At 46.8% G+C, this 12616-nt stretch overlaps 2 protein-coding genes across 11 annotated transcripts in view; both read left to right on the forward strand.

Annotated features, from left to right (window-relative positions):
- LOC128403475 (ras-related protein Rab-11A-like) overlaps positions 1 to 12616 on the forward strand; it is a 211216-nt gene that overhangs the window by 183197 nt on the left and 15403 nt on the right. The window lies entirely within an intron of this gene.
- SEMA4A (semaphorin 4A) overlaps positions 1 to 12616 on the forward strand; it is a 70574-nt gene that overhangs the window by 21896 nt on the left and 36062 nt on the right. For 5 of the 10 annotated variants that reach the window (XM_053368249.1, XM_053368247.1, XM_053368250.1 and 2 more), the window contains one exon: positions 2825 to 2918. The exons of 3 other annotated variants lie outside the window; for them this stretch is intronic. The gene's annotated coding sequence lies outside the window, so the exon portion shown is untranslated. Of the gene's footprint in view, positions 1 to 1100; positions 1183 to 2824; positions 2919 to 4247; positions 4509 to 12616 lie in introns of those variants that run through there. 2 more of the 10 variants (XM_053368252.1, XM_053368256.1) reach the window with 2 other exon arrangements.

Genomic DNA, 12616 nt, shown 5'->3' on the forward strand with positions numbered 1-12616 from the left:
TCCTTTGAAATTTTCGCGTACAGTGGTACCTCGGGTTACAGATGCTTCAGGTTACAGGTTCCGCTATCCCAGAAACAGTACCTCGGGTTAAGAACTTTGCTTCAGGATGAGAACAGAAATCGTGTGGCGGCAGCGCGGCGGCAGCGGGAGGCCCCATTAGCTAAAGTGGTACCTCAGGTTAAGAACAGTTTCAGGTTAAGAACAGACCTCCAGAACGAATTAAGTTCTTAACCTGAGGTACCACTGTATCTGAAATTGTTATGCAGTTCACCAACCAAGAAATGCTTACAAAAACGCATCTATTAGGGGAAAGTGTGAGTAAAAATGAATACATTGTGTTAGAGGGAATCTGCTTGCAGAATGTTTACATTAGTTAAAACTGCATATAAAAATGTGTTTATTGGGAGAAATTCGCAGTAGAATGCTGATGAATTTTCCTGACATGTTGCTGCAAAATGTGGAGGCCTGAGTTTAAGACTGGAAAAATGAGAGCCCAAGAGAACTGAAATGGACAGATCCTTTCTGTCCTTACACTGGTGTAAGCCCCACTGAAGTTTGTAGAATTGCTTCTCCCCAAAAGCCTGAACAGGGACAGCATCGTTTATTTCCAGGGGGACGTATCAGAAGACAGGGGATGCCCTTAAGAATCTGGGGCAGGTGGCATTTATGGCATGAAACATTTGGAGAATAGTAGGAAGAGCCAAAGCTCAGCGGTAGAGCTCATGTTTTGCCTGGGGTCTCCAGGCTAGGGCTAGGAATGCCGCCTCTCTGCAACTCTGGAGAGGTTTTATTTTCACCCTTTTAGTTGATGAGCTGTTTCACAAGCGTTTTGTTTCGGTTAACATGCCCCAATCTTCATGGCATCAGGTTGATCAACTTGATTTTTGCATTATCTTTCGAGGAGCACGCATGACCTCTTTTTCGAAGCTGTAGCCTATTCAAAACCTAACCTGGTGGTGGTGGGGAGTCCATCTGGAGTGGGTGACTTCCAACTTTTAAAAACACATGTCATTGTTGCTCGAGTTGCTGCCCAGTGCTGCTGCCATTGGTTGCCACCAGTTGATGTCACAGACAAGATGAGCACCAAAGGGTTGGGTCTTAGTGACAGGGGTCAGAGCAAGGATAGCTGCAAAGCAGGGGAGCAAAGCAGGCGGAAGACAGAGAAATGAGCCTGAGGGAAGGGTAAGTGGTGAAGGAGAAGAACTTGAGGATGGACAGGGGAAAGAGCAATTTAGCCTGGGGAGGTAGGCAAAGGGGAGGTGGGGGACTGGGGAAAAGGCATTTAAAAGGATGAGCAAAGAAGGCAGAAATATTTGCCCTGTAGATTCCCCCCCCCCAAAAAAACCCAGCAGGTTGTGGGTCTGTTCTGGAGATGCTGCTGCCCTCCCTTCAGAAACCATGTTTTAGGTGAGGAGGACGATTTCTCCTCCTGCAGGAGTACAGTTTTTTCATCCATTTGCGTATAAATCCATGTTCTTTGTAGTATGCTGATTTATTTTTCCTTTGGGGATATGTGTGTTACTAATCCTCCACACTGAGAGCTCGTTTTGGTTGCGAAGGCAGTTGCGGATTCCCCAAACATATAAGCAACATTGTCCAGGGATCTTCTCTGCATCTCCACTCCTCTAAATCCATCCAGAGAGTCCTGTGGGTGGCATCTGAGAGGCTTGTGGTTTAGGGTTCCTGAGCTTCCCATAGACAAGGGCTGGAAGTGAGGCCTCTGGTAAAGGAGGCGTCTAACTACCCAAGAGCCATGATTTCTGTTGCCGTAAATTGGCTGTCTTTAGGATTCCGTAGGACATTTCCTTGGATTCCCAATGTGGTGCCCATGGGCATCATGGCACCCTTGAAACACCCCCCCCAACTTGGCACATGAGTAGGCCCACTACATCTCCCAATTTTGTAAAAATTGGGTTTCATTTATTTTATTTTTGTGGGCGGCACTGGGCTGGCTGGAAAGTGCATATATACAGTCTTGTCCAACCTCCTTACCTACTTTCTCCACAATGCCTCTGGGCCCCACATGCGAGTCTCCTTTGTTTTGTTGCATGGTGTGTATTTTGTCTGGTTTTGTTTTATTTTGCTTGGTTTGTAGGTGTTTTCCCTTTAGGAGGGGTGTTCAGTTGAGGGGAGTGTTTGTTTTGTGGGTGGGTTGCCTGCTTTATTGGGCTCTGTGTTACTTGCTTTGGAGGGTGTGTTTGGTTTTTTTTTAACCTAGGCTGATCCACACTTACCTTTTGCCTCTGTTTTCAGGCACAGGGCCACGCTTTAAAGCTCTGTATCCAATTGCTCTTTGTTTTGCTCCAGAGCTTTCCTAACAAAAAACTGTTCCTTAGTGCTCAATCAGACCAAACAGCAATTCGGGTTTTCCACATGTAGCTGTTTGCTCCGATTCAGCTTTAAAGAGCAAGTTTTTGCAGGAAAAGCTCAGGAGCAAAAAAGAAAAAGGGAGCTCAGACACAAAGCTTTAAGACTCGAACTGAGTCTGGAAAGAGCAGAGCAAAAGGTAAGTGTGAAAAAGCCCCTAGTTTTGTTGTGTGGATGTGTCTGAACATCACCACTTATTTGTCTGTGAAATGGGTATTTTGTGCTGCCCATGCCTGTTTCTTAGATTTCCAAATGTACCCCCAAGCCCCACAAAAGAGGTGAAGACCCCTGACTCTTTGGGCCTCCGTTCATTGATATAACAGCCTTTTAGTGAAATCCTTTTATAAGTTGTATTTTGAATTAACATGTTCTACAATCTGTGGGAGAATTGGGGGGGGAGGGGAGAGAGACTCACGCAGCTAGAGCTTTGAAAACAACCCGTCCTTCTGTTTTTCAGAGAGAATTCTGGAACTGAGTCGTTGCTCTTCTTGTGTGTCCTTGATCTTACTGTGCCTAGAGACGCAGCTGTCAAATGAACAGGGGTTTATGAGGTAATTAACGGTGATGGGATGGAGAGAAACAGATCCTTAGTTGTGACGCTATTGTCTTCTCATTTTGAAATAAGAATAGTTATAATAATACAGCCAAACTTCCCCCCTCCCTGGTGAGGCTGTCATATGAAGATGGATTGTCATATGAAGATGGATCATGCATGGTTCGTTTATTTACCTGATCGGTTTCTTTTTATAGAAAATAAACACACACCATTTTTGTTCAGCTCTAGTTACCTTGGCTTGCCAACTTTTGTCCTTGCCTCTGCTCCTGTGCTGTTTGAAACAGCTTGACACACTCGCAGAAATTAAACAGGTGCAGCTTTTCCTTGTATAGCTTCCTCTTGCCATGCCTGGGAAAACTTTTGCCTGCTGAATTTGTGCGTGGAGCAGGCAGAGGAGCAGGGCGAACAAAGCAGTGCGAAAAAAGTTGACTACCTGAATGCCAGGCCAAACAGGAAGGTGTGAGAACAGTTCTGAATGGCTTTCCTTTCTGAAGGACCCTCTAGGGAAAGGGAGTTCCATGCTTATGGGACAACTGCTGGAAATCCTCCAAGAACTGGGAATCTGGTGGATGTGGGGTGTGTTCATGTGACCACCTTTGAGTACACTGAAGCTGTCCATCCCCTTGGTCATTTCACAGCTCTCCCTTCCCCAACCTGTTCACATCAGCACAGCTTCATTGATCTCAGAATCATTCCTTTGGTGCTCACCTTAGCAGGTGAGGTCTTTGCCCCCCCCCCCTGCACAGGTGTTCCCACTTTGGCTGGAGACCAAATAGGAATGGCTTAAGGACTCCAACCACTCTGAAGCTGGTTTGAGAAACAATGCGTCAAACGGCATTATGGTATTTTAGAACACAGCACAGGATACATATGAATTTTGGATTGTATTCTGCGAGCACAGGAGCACAGTGAATGCACAGCAAACAGGAATGTGAAAACAGTCTTGGTCTGCAACCTGCCCCCTGGCACTGACCCACCCAAGTGCTCCAGGAAGGCCTTCACGGGAACCTTCTCAGTCCAAAAGCAGCTCAAAATCCCCCTCCTTGAGTGGTGTGCGAAGCAGCTTGTGTGAGGCGGGCACCGCCTTTGCTGCCAAAGGAAAGGCCCCTGGATGTGTTGAGACACGCTGCCTGTGTTGCTCCACCAAGGAGAGAGAACGAGAGGATGGGGTGGACTTTCTGGTTTCCTGACTCACAGCGAGTGACAGCAGCAGCCCGCTCTCTCTGGGGAGAGCATTCTGGGCACTTTCCAGTCGGAACGGGGTTCCAGCAAAGGCACAGCTCTGGAGGAGGAGGAGGAGGAAGAAGAAGAAGAAGAGAGCCATTTATTTGCAAGAAAACAAACTGGAGTTTCCTTGAGCCAGGAAGCCAGGTCTTCATCTGGGAGAGCTGCCTGGGGAGATTGTGGCTGAGGGGGAACTTTGCCTGCCTCGGTCCAAGAGGCTACTGCAGAACTGGTTTGGCCCAGAAGCCATCATTGCTGCAGCCAGCCAACCAAGGCCTCCATCGCCAAAGGGTGGATTCATTTGCTGTTCCACAGAAGGATGCCCACAAATGCAGCCTGGCCTCCACACCCTCCCAGAAAGGTAACAGATGCCCCCTCCTCTTCCTCAGTCTTCGCTGGGTGTGCAAGTTTGACGTTTGTGTTTGGTGGCACTGTCAGGGCAGGACTTATGGCAGAGGTCCAGGGCCCCACTCAGCAAGAGGGCCCGCCAAATGCGGCAGGGCCGGCCTGCCGCACTTCAAGGTGCGCTGCCATCTAAACAAGAGCATGCTTTTAAAGCCAGAGTCTGAAATGACCCCGGTGCACCACTGTCCGTGTTGCCAAGTCACAGGGTTTGAGTTCTAGGTGGCTTTTGGTCTGGCATGGGAGGAAGACTGGGCTTCATGGTAATGGTCTCTCTTTCCTGAGCCAGCTGTGAGATTTGTGGGAGGGGGCTGCAGCCAATGCACCCTCCTCAAGGGAGCCCTTTTCATCTACAAAGTGCAGGCTCTGCTTCCACAGTCGGAGGCAGTAATGCTTCTGAATGCCAGTTGGGTGGGAGAAAGTGCTCTTGTTTGCGTGTCCTCCTTGGGGGTTTCCCATTGGAGATCTGATTGGCCACTGTGAGGACAGGATGCTGGGCTAGATGGACCACTGACCTGATCCTGCAGGCACTTCTTATGCTCTTATGATAATGGAGGGTGGGAGGGCTGCCCTTTTCCTAGTCCTAGCAAACATCTGGTGTCCCCCTTCATTGTGGCATTTTTTGTCCTCCTGGGGCCTTCCAGATGTTGTGGACTGCAGCTTCCATCAGCCTCAGTGGTCAGAGGTGATGACAAATGGTCATTTCCAGAAGATAATGCTGGGGGATGTCGTTCAGCCCCATGGTGCCTTCAGTGTGGAGTTCCTCAATGTTCAAACTTATCGCCCATGCTGTTTAACTGCATCTACATGAAACCACTGAGTGGGGTCATCTGGAGTTTTGGCGTACATTGTCAGCAATAAGCTGGTGACACGTAGTTCTACTTCTCCTTTTCTTCTGCAGCTGTGGCCGTGGATGTGGTGGACCATTGTTTTGCCTTGGTCATGAACTGGATGAGAGTCAATAAACAAGCTCAATCCAGATACAACTGAAGCACTGTTAGTGGGTGGTTCCCTAGACCAGATGGATGGGAGACGGCCTGCTCTTGATGGGGTTACACTTCCTCTGAAAGAGCAGGTATGTAGCTTGGGGGTGGATGTGGATCCATTGCTGTCACTTGAGGCTCAAATGGCCTTGAGGGCATGGAGTGTCTTCCATCAGCTTCAGCTGGTGGCCTAGCTATGCCCCATCTGTTGTCTATGCTCTAGTAACCTGTGCATAGACTATGCCCTGGTAACATTACGGCAATGTGTAATGCTGTGTACATTGGGCTGCCTCTGAAGATGGTTCGGAAACTTCAGCCAGTGCAGAATTTGGTGGCCAGGTTGCTCACCGGTGCAAAACTGTTTGAGCATATAATGCCATTCCTAGCCCAACTGCACTGGCTGCCAAATAGTTTCTGGGCCCAATTCAAAGTGCTGGTCGTGACCTATAAAGCCTTAAATGGCTCAGGACCGCAATACCCTAAGGGCCGCCTCTCCCCATATGAACTGGACCCTGAGATCAGCATCCAAGGCCCTTCTTTGTGTGCCTCCTCCACAAGAGGTATGGAGGGCGGCAACACAAGAACGGCCCTTTTCTGTGGTGGAATGCCCTCACCAGGGAGACTCGCCTGACGCTTTCACTACATATCTTTCGGTGCCTGTCGAAAGCATCCCTCTTCATCCAGACCTATGGCTGATTAAAACATCTGTGACCTTTTAAATGTTTTTGAAGGGGCTGTTATTGTTTTTCTTTCTTGGGGTGTTATTATTTTATGCATTTTGTGTTTTTATCCTGTAAACTGCCCTGTGATCTTTGGATGAAGGGCAGTGTATAAATTTAATAAATGAGGAAAATAAGAAAAATCCATCTATATGGGTTCTTTCCCTTTCTGTATAAAGTTAAGGGTGCAGCGGGGATTCTAGGCCACGTTCATACCATACATTTATAGTACTATGATGCTTCTTTAAACAGTCATGGCATCTCCCCTCCCAAAGAATTCTGGGTATGGAGAGTTGTCAGGAGGCCCCCTATTCCTCTCCCTGAGCTACAATCCCTGGAGTTCCCTATGAAAAAGGATTGACTGCTAAACCACTTTGGAAAAATGTAGCTCTGTGAGGAGAACAGAGGTCTCCTAACAACTCTCAGCACTCTTCATGAACTACAGTTCCCATCATCCTTTGAGAGGAGACCCTGACTGTTCAAAGTCGTGTATAAGTGCTTTAAATGTATGATGTGAATGTGGCCCTAGTATTTTGGTAGCCGTTAGTACAGAGCCATAGGGTAAAATTTATTCTAGGTTGGCGTAGAATACAGACGTGACTTCATCTAGAAACCTCATTTCCCCCTTCTCCTACTTCTGCTTGCGCTCTGTAAACTCCCTACCCACGCTCCCACTGTGGGCATGCCACTTCTCAGAAGCGTCACACTATTTGCCCGTCTGTTCAGTAATTTTGTTATTACTAAGCAGACGGCCCCAAAATATGGTGAATCTGGCTCCCCTTTGCTTATGCTCCCAGTTATGTCAGTACAGATACTCTAGATTTGCCCAGTGCAGTTGTAGAGTTTGTCATAATGTTATGCGTAAGCCCCCTGCCCCTGCTGGGGGGAAAAGCTGTATAATTGTGGCTGTTTAGAACTGCTTTTTCTTTAGGGTTGTTTTCTGAGTACATTGGCAATTATGCTGTGTACTGCCTCTCTGGTATCCTTTGAATGCTGTGTTTTTTACAGCTGCTGTTCATGAACTTTGAGCACAGAAAAAGTCGGAATCACAAGACAAGATAGTTTTGGGCTTGGCAGAAGCAGCTGGGAGAGTCAATGACCTCCCAAACTTTTCCCCTCTGGATTTAACACTTAATTTAATGCCCAAGGAAAATATAAAACAAGGGTTGTTTTATAACCACAAAGTCCAGGCATCAAAGTGTATGGGAACAAGTAGGAGGAGAGGGAAATAAGATGGAGACAGAGGAAAAACTAGGCTGCCAATTTTACTAACTGGTTCAGGGATGAGTAGGTCCCTTGCTCTTCAGCAAAGGAAATGTGCCAAATGTGGTATGTTTCCTCTCTTCCAAATAAGCCACAGTTATTCGCATTTTGTGAAAGTGTCAGAGAGGATCATTTGGCCAGGACTGTACAGGGCAGTCTTTGTCAACCTGGTGCCCTCTAGATGTTTTGGATTGCAAGCCCCCGTCCAAAACAACTGAGGGCACCAGGTTGGCAAAGGAGTCCTTGACAGATTTGCAGCACCAGCAAAAGGAACCGAAGTTTTTTCCAGGGCTAAATATCTGCCTCAAGGTTTAAAGTTTGAAAGCAGGGAGAGAAAGGATGAGTGTGGGAAAATGCATGTAGTATTTTCACATACCTGAGCTTCACATTTGCTTTTGGGCTTCTCTGACTCTATTTATGTAGACATTCAACTGTAGTTAATGCAGCAAAAGGGTCTATATAACTAGAATAAGTGTTTTGTCCAATGTATCAGAAGCTCCAGGGGATGGCCAGGAAATTCATGGCTTTTCTGCCCTCTGGATGTTGTGAACTACATCTTCCACTGGTTGCCATGTGGAGATGATTTAATACATGTACATTATCGTTACATTTAAAGCATTTATATCTTGCATTTGTGCCTTGATTTGAGCCACCAACAACAAACAGATACCGAACCTGACCCACACTACATTGGCTGTAGCTTCAAAAACTTGTGCTTGAGCCTTGCTTTTTCCTCCTCCCTCTCATTCCTTTCTCCTCATGTGCCATGCCTTTTTAGATTGTGAGCCTGCAGGCCGTGACCCTCTTGGAAGTGATTTTTGTAAGCTGCTCTTGAGAGCCTTTGTTGCTAAGGGACGTGGCATAAACACTGCGAATCAATGAATCGATAACACCTGGATGAACGGTCTTAATTGTTATAAGGAGGGAGGCAGCCCTCTCTCTCCCTGCAATCCCGGGTTCAGACACGGGCCCAGCCTAATTCTGCCAGCTCAAGTTCTCCATTCATACAACAAGTGAATGTTAAACAGAAGTGGAGCCTGGTGCCTTGTGGGTGATGATGGCAAGAGCTCTGGTGTGTGTTTCTGTTTCTGTGGTGCTTGACTAGAAAGAGCCTCAGTGGGAGGGCTGCTCTTACTGAAAGAGAAGAGGATGGGCATGGAGAAAGCACCAGAAGGAGGGAGTGATGGAAGCGTGGCTGAGGGGACACGTGGGGAGTCAGCCTGTTCCCTGGGAAGAACAGCGGAGCTGGGCAGGAAAAGAAAAGAGGTACCCAGAGCAGAAGGAAGCCCATCCATGTGCTGTTTCAATTCTGGGGAAAGAATGAGAAGTGCTAGAAGAAGAGATGCTGGAACGCACCATGAACGCCTCCCTTGTTCTCTTATCCTGGCAATGGTGTCCACCTAAAAGGTGCCAGTACTGAGTTCCAATGAGTTCCAGCTTGGGGAAGAAAAGCCCTGAGAAGGATAGATATTTTTGTTGGCTGTGATATGACAAATGCATTTCTCGTCTGCAGTGCGTAAGTGCAGCCCACTCTCTTCTCCCTACAGAGGTTTAGGAGTGGTTCAAAAACCTGCCAGATTTGTCTGACCAGGACGAAAGAGGACTTGCAACAGAGGACCTACAGGGCTGGGCTGGCTTCAGCCTCTCGCCTCCTCAAGAGATGGGAACACCAGTTTAGGTTTATCTCTCCGTTTCTTGTTTTTCCAGTCTTAAGATGGAAAGGACACACTCTGCATCAGTTGAATTTCTTTTTTAAAAAAAATGATGAAAATTTGTCAGGTTTGCACCATGCATTCCTCCTAATATGCACGTTTTTAATGGGAATGTTTAGGGGACTTGCCTAGCCCCCCCATGTCCACTGGCTGCACACTGCTGGTGTCAGCACACTAAAGTCCTGATTCCTACATCATATGGAAGGTACCTCCTGATGAAATGCTTTCTGTGGGAGGCTTTATCTTGTGGAGCATAATGATCTATTGCCTCTCTATGAAATGAGGTGATCTTTTAGGTATTGTGGCCCTGAGTGGAATAAGACAGCACCACAGCTTGAACTTGCTGCAAAAGCAAATCAAATCACAAAGCCCTCAAAACAAATTACCAAAAATTAACAAATATATTCAAATCAAAATTTTCCAAGCATAAATAATTCACTACGCTAATTTCTTTTAAGCATTTCCCCCTGTCTCTTCCTGGCTTTGGATGTGGCAAAGTCATGAATCATGTCGGCGTAATTCAAAGATCTAACAAATTCAATCTCTGCAGCACTCAGGAGGGGATAAAGCAGTGAGGTGCGCTTGAGACATGGTGGATCAGAAGCCTTTCTTTTTTTTAAAAAAAAATCCTTTTAAAAAAGGAACATTCTCCACTATAGTGATGGATCATTCATCTCAAATACAGACGCAATGCAGTTTCAACATTTGGGGGAGTAATTTTCCATCACAGCTGAAAGCCCTAAATCCAAACACATCTGCTTTCATCGCCTTTTCTCTCAATATCCGAGAACGATGTGAATTTGACAATGGCTGAAATGCTTTCATTAAAATCTCCTGGAAGGTTGTCTGGGTATTTCATGCACAGATGTTCAGTCTGCACATATGGGGTGAAAATTTTGTCAGGACACGGAAACCTTTGTCAATATTGGCCTAAGCCTTCCCCTGATGTTCTAGAGCTCTCTTCAGTTCATTGGGGATTGAAGAATCTGAAGACAGTTTTGTGACTGAGATCTCACCCACACTTCCCCTTGTCCTGTGTCTAGAAAGCACGGATCCGGGGAGTTTTCGGGTTGCCCTGCCACTTTCCCTGGGAAAACCCAGTTGAGGTTTGCTCTGATTCAGCGGTAAAGATTTTTTTTTTTTATATTTAAATTTTTATTGATTTACAAATAAAAGATAAACAAAAAATAAGAAGAAAATAAAAAGAAAAGAAGAAAAAAAATACACGTTACATATTTCACATCAGAAATTTCACATTTCCATCTCTTATAAGACTTCCTTCAGCTTGTCCGTAAATCATTCGTGGTAATAATTAAGATTACGCATTTCCTAGCTTATATTGACAATATATATCTCTCTCTCTTCTATTCCCTTTAGTCAATAACTCTTCGTCTTTCACAATGCTTCTTTAAATCCCCTTAACGTTGTTTGTCCCTCACTTATATATTCCAGGTAATCTACATATTTTCCCCAATCCTTAATGAACTTTTGGTCTCTTAAATATCTAATCTTTCCTGTCAATTTATCCAACTCCCCATAGTCTAATAATTTTGCTCTCCACTCATCCACCGTTGGTATTTCCTGCTGTTTCCACTTCTGGGCTAGCGTTACCCTTGCTGCTGTAACCGCGTAGTACACAAATTTACAATCCTTCTTTTGTATCTCGTTCCCTAGTATCCCCAATAGGAAGATTTCTGGTTTCTTTAAAAACGTATATTTTAGGATCTTCTTGAGTTCAATATATATTTTTTCCCAGAATTCTTTCACTTTTCTACACTCCCACCACATGTGGTAAAAGGAGCCTTCCTTGTCTTTGCATTTCCAGCACTTATTACAAACCTTGTACATTTTCGATAATTTTATAGGTGTTATATACCACCTATAAAACATCTTCATGACATTTTCTTTTATTGTCGTACATGCTGTAAAGTTTAATCCATCTTTCCACAGTTTTTCCCAATCTTCAAATTGTATACTATGGCCCACATCTCTAGCCCAGTGAAGATTCAGCGGTAAAGATTGGGCTTTCCCAGGGAAAGCAGTGGGACAAGCAGAAGTCTGAAAGAGCCTTCAATTTGTGGGCGGCAGCATCGTCACATGTCTTCTGCGGTGTGTGGCTGATTTATTCTTTTGGTTTGTGCTCCTTCAGCCCCCAGTCTTGTCATCAGAACTGCCCCACTATTTCCTAAGGAACATTTTCTAGACTCCCCAGTAGGTTTACAGCAGTGAAAGCTCAGCTTGAGCACTTTGGAAGCCTAGGTGGCTTCTGCTGAATGGATCAAGTATGTCACACAAAATACCAGCCTCCAAAGTGTTCATTCTGTCCCTTTAGGATCCTTGCAACTGCCTTTTGAGATTCACCATCCTTGTTTCTCCCTAGTGCTTTGAGATTGTTGTGGTGTACATAGCTTTGCTGTTCTCCCTGAGCAGAGGTGTACCTGGCTTTGATGAAACAGGCCCCCACCAGGGGCACAAAAATCACCTATCCGACTATGATGTTTATGATGCATATTTGTGGGGCAATCAAACATGATGGAAGCTTCTCATCTCTCTTGCACAGCGGCACATAGGTGTGCATTTTTTTTTACCCTTCCTCCTCATCTCGCCCTCATGCATGCAGGACGCTTAGAGCACTTGGATTTTATAAAAAGTACCGTATTTTTCGCCCTATAGGACGCACTTTTCCCCTCCAAAAATGAAGGGGGAATCTGTGTGCGCCCTATGGGGCGAATACAGGCTTTTGCTGAAGCTTGGAGAGCGAGAGGGGTCGGTGCGCACCGACCCCTCTCGCTCTCCAGGCTTCAGGAAGCTATCAGCAAGCCTGGGGAGCCCGCGGGAGTTCCCGCAGGGCTCCCTACGCTGCGGATAGCAGCCTGCCGCCCGGCGCGCAGGACGCCCTGAAGCAGAGCACCCCTCGTGCCGGGCAGATATCCGCAGCCTGGGGAGCCCTGCGGGAGTTCCCGCAGGGCTCCCTAGGCTGCGGATAGCAGCCTGCTGCATGGAGCGCGGGGCACACTGAAGCAGAGCGCCCCGCGTTTCGGGCAGACATCGGCCAGCCCCACAAGCTCGGGGGACAGTGGGGAGGCGCAGCGCCGCCATCCCGCTGGCGCTGGGGAGAAGCCCGACAAGCTCGGGGGACAGCGGGGAGGCGCAGCGCCGCCATCCCGCTGGCGCTGGGGAGAAGCCCCACAAGCTCGGGGGACAGCGGGGAGGTGGAGCGCCGCCATACTGCTGTTCCCCGACCTGGTTTGGTTTCCCCGACCTGATTTTGGGGGGGAAATAAAGGGGGGATTTTCCTTTATTTCCCCCCCAAAAAACTAGGTGCGTCCTATGGGACGGAGCGTCCTATGGGACGAAAAATACGGTAGTAATTTCTACTTTGGCTATTGT

Source organism: Podarcis raffonei, chromosome 16, assembly GCF_027172205.1.
Source record: "Podarcis raffonei isolate rPodRaf1 chromosome 16, rPodRaf1.pri, whole genome shotgun sequence".
NCBI classification, from domain to species: domain Eukaryota; kingdom Metazoa; phylum Chordata; class Lepidosauria; order Squamata; family Lacertidae; genus Podarcis; species Podarcis raffonei.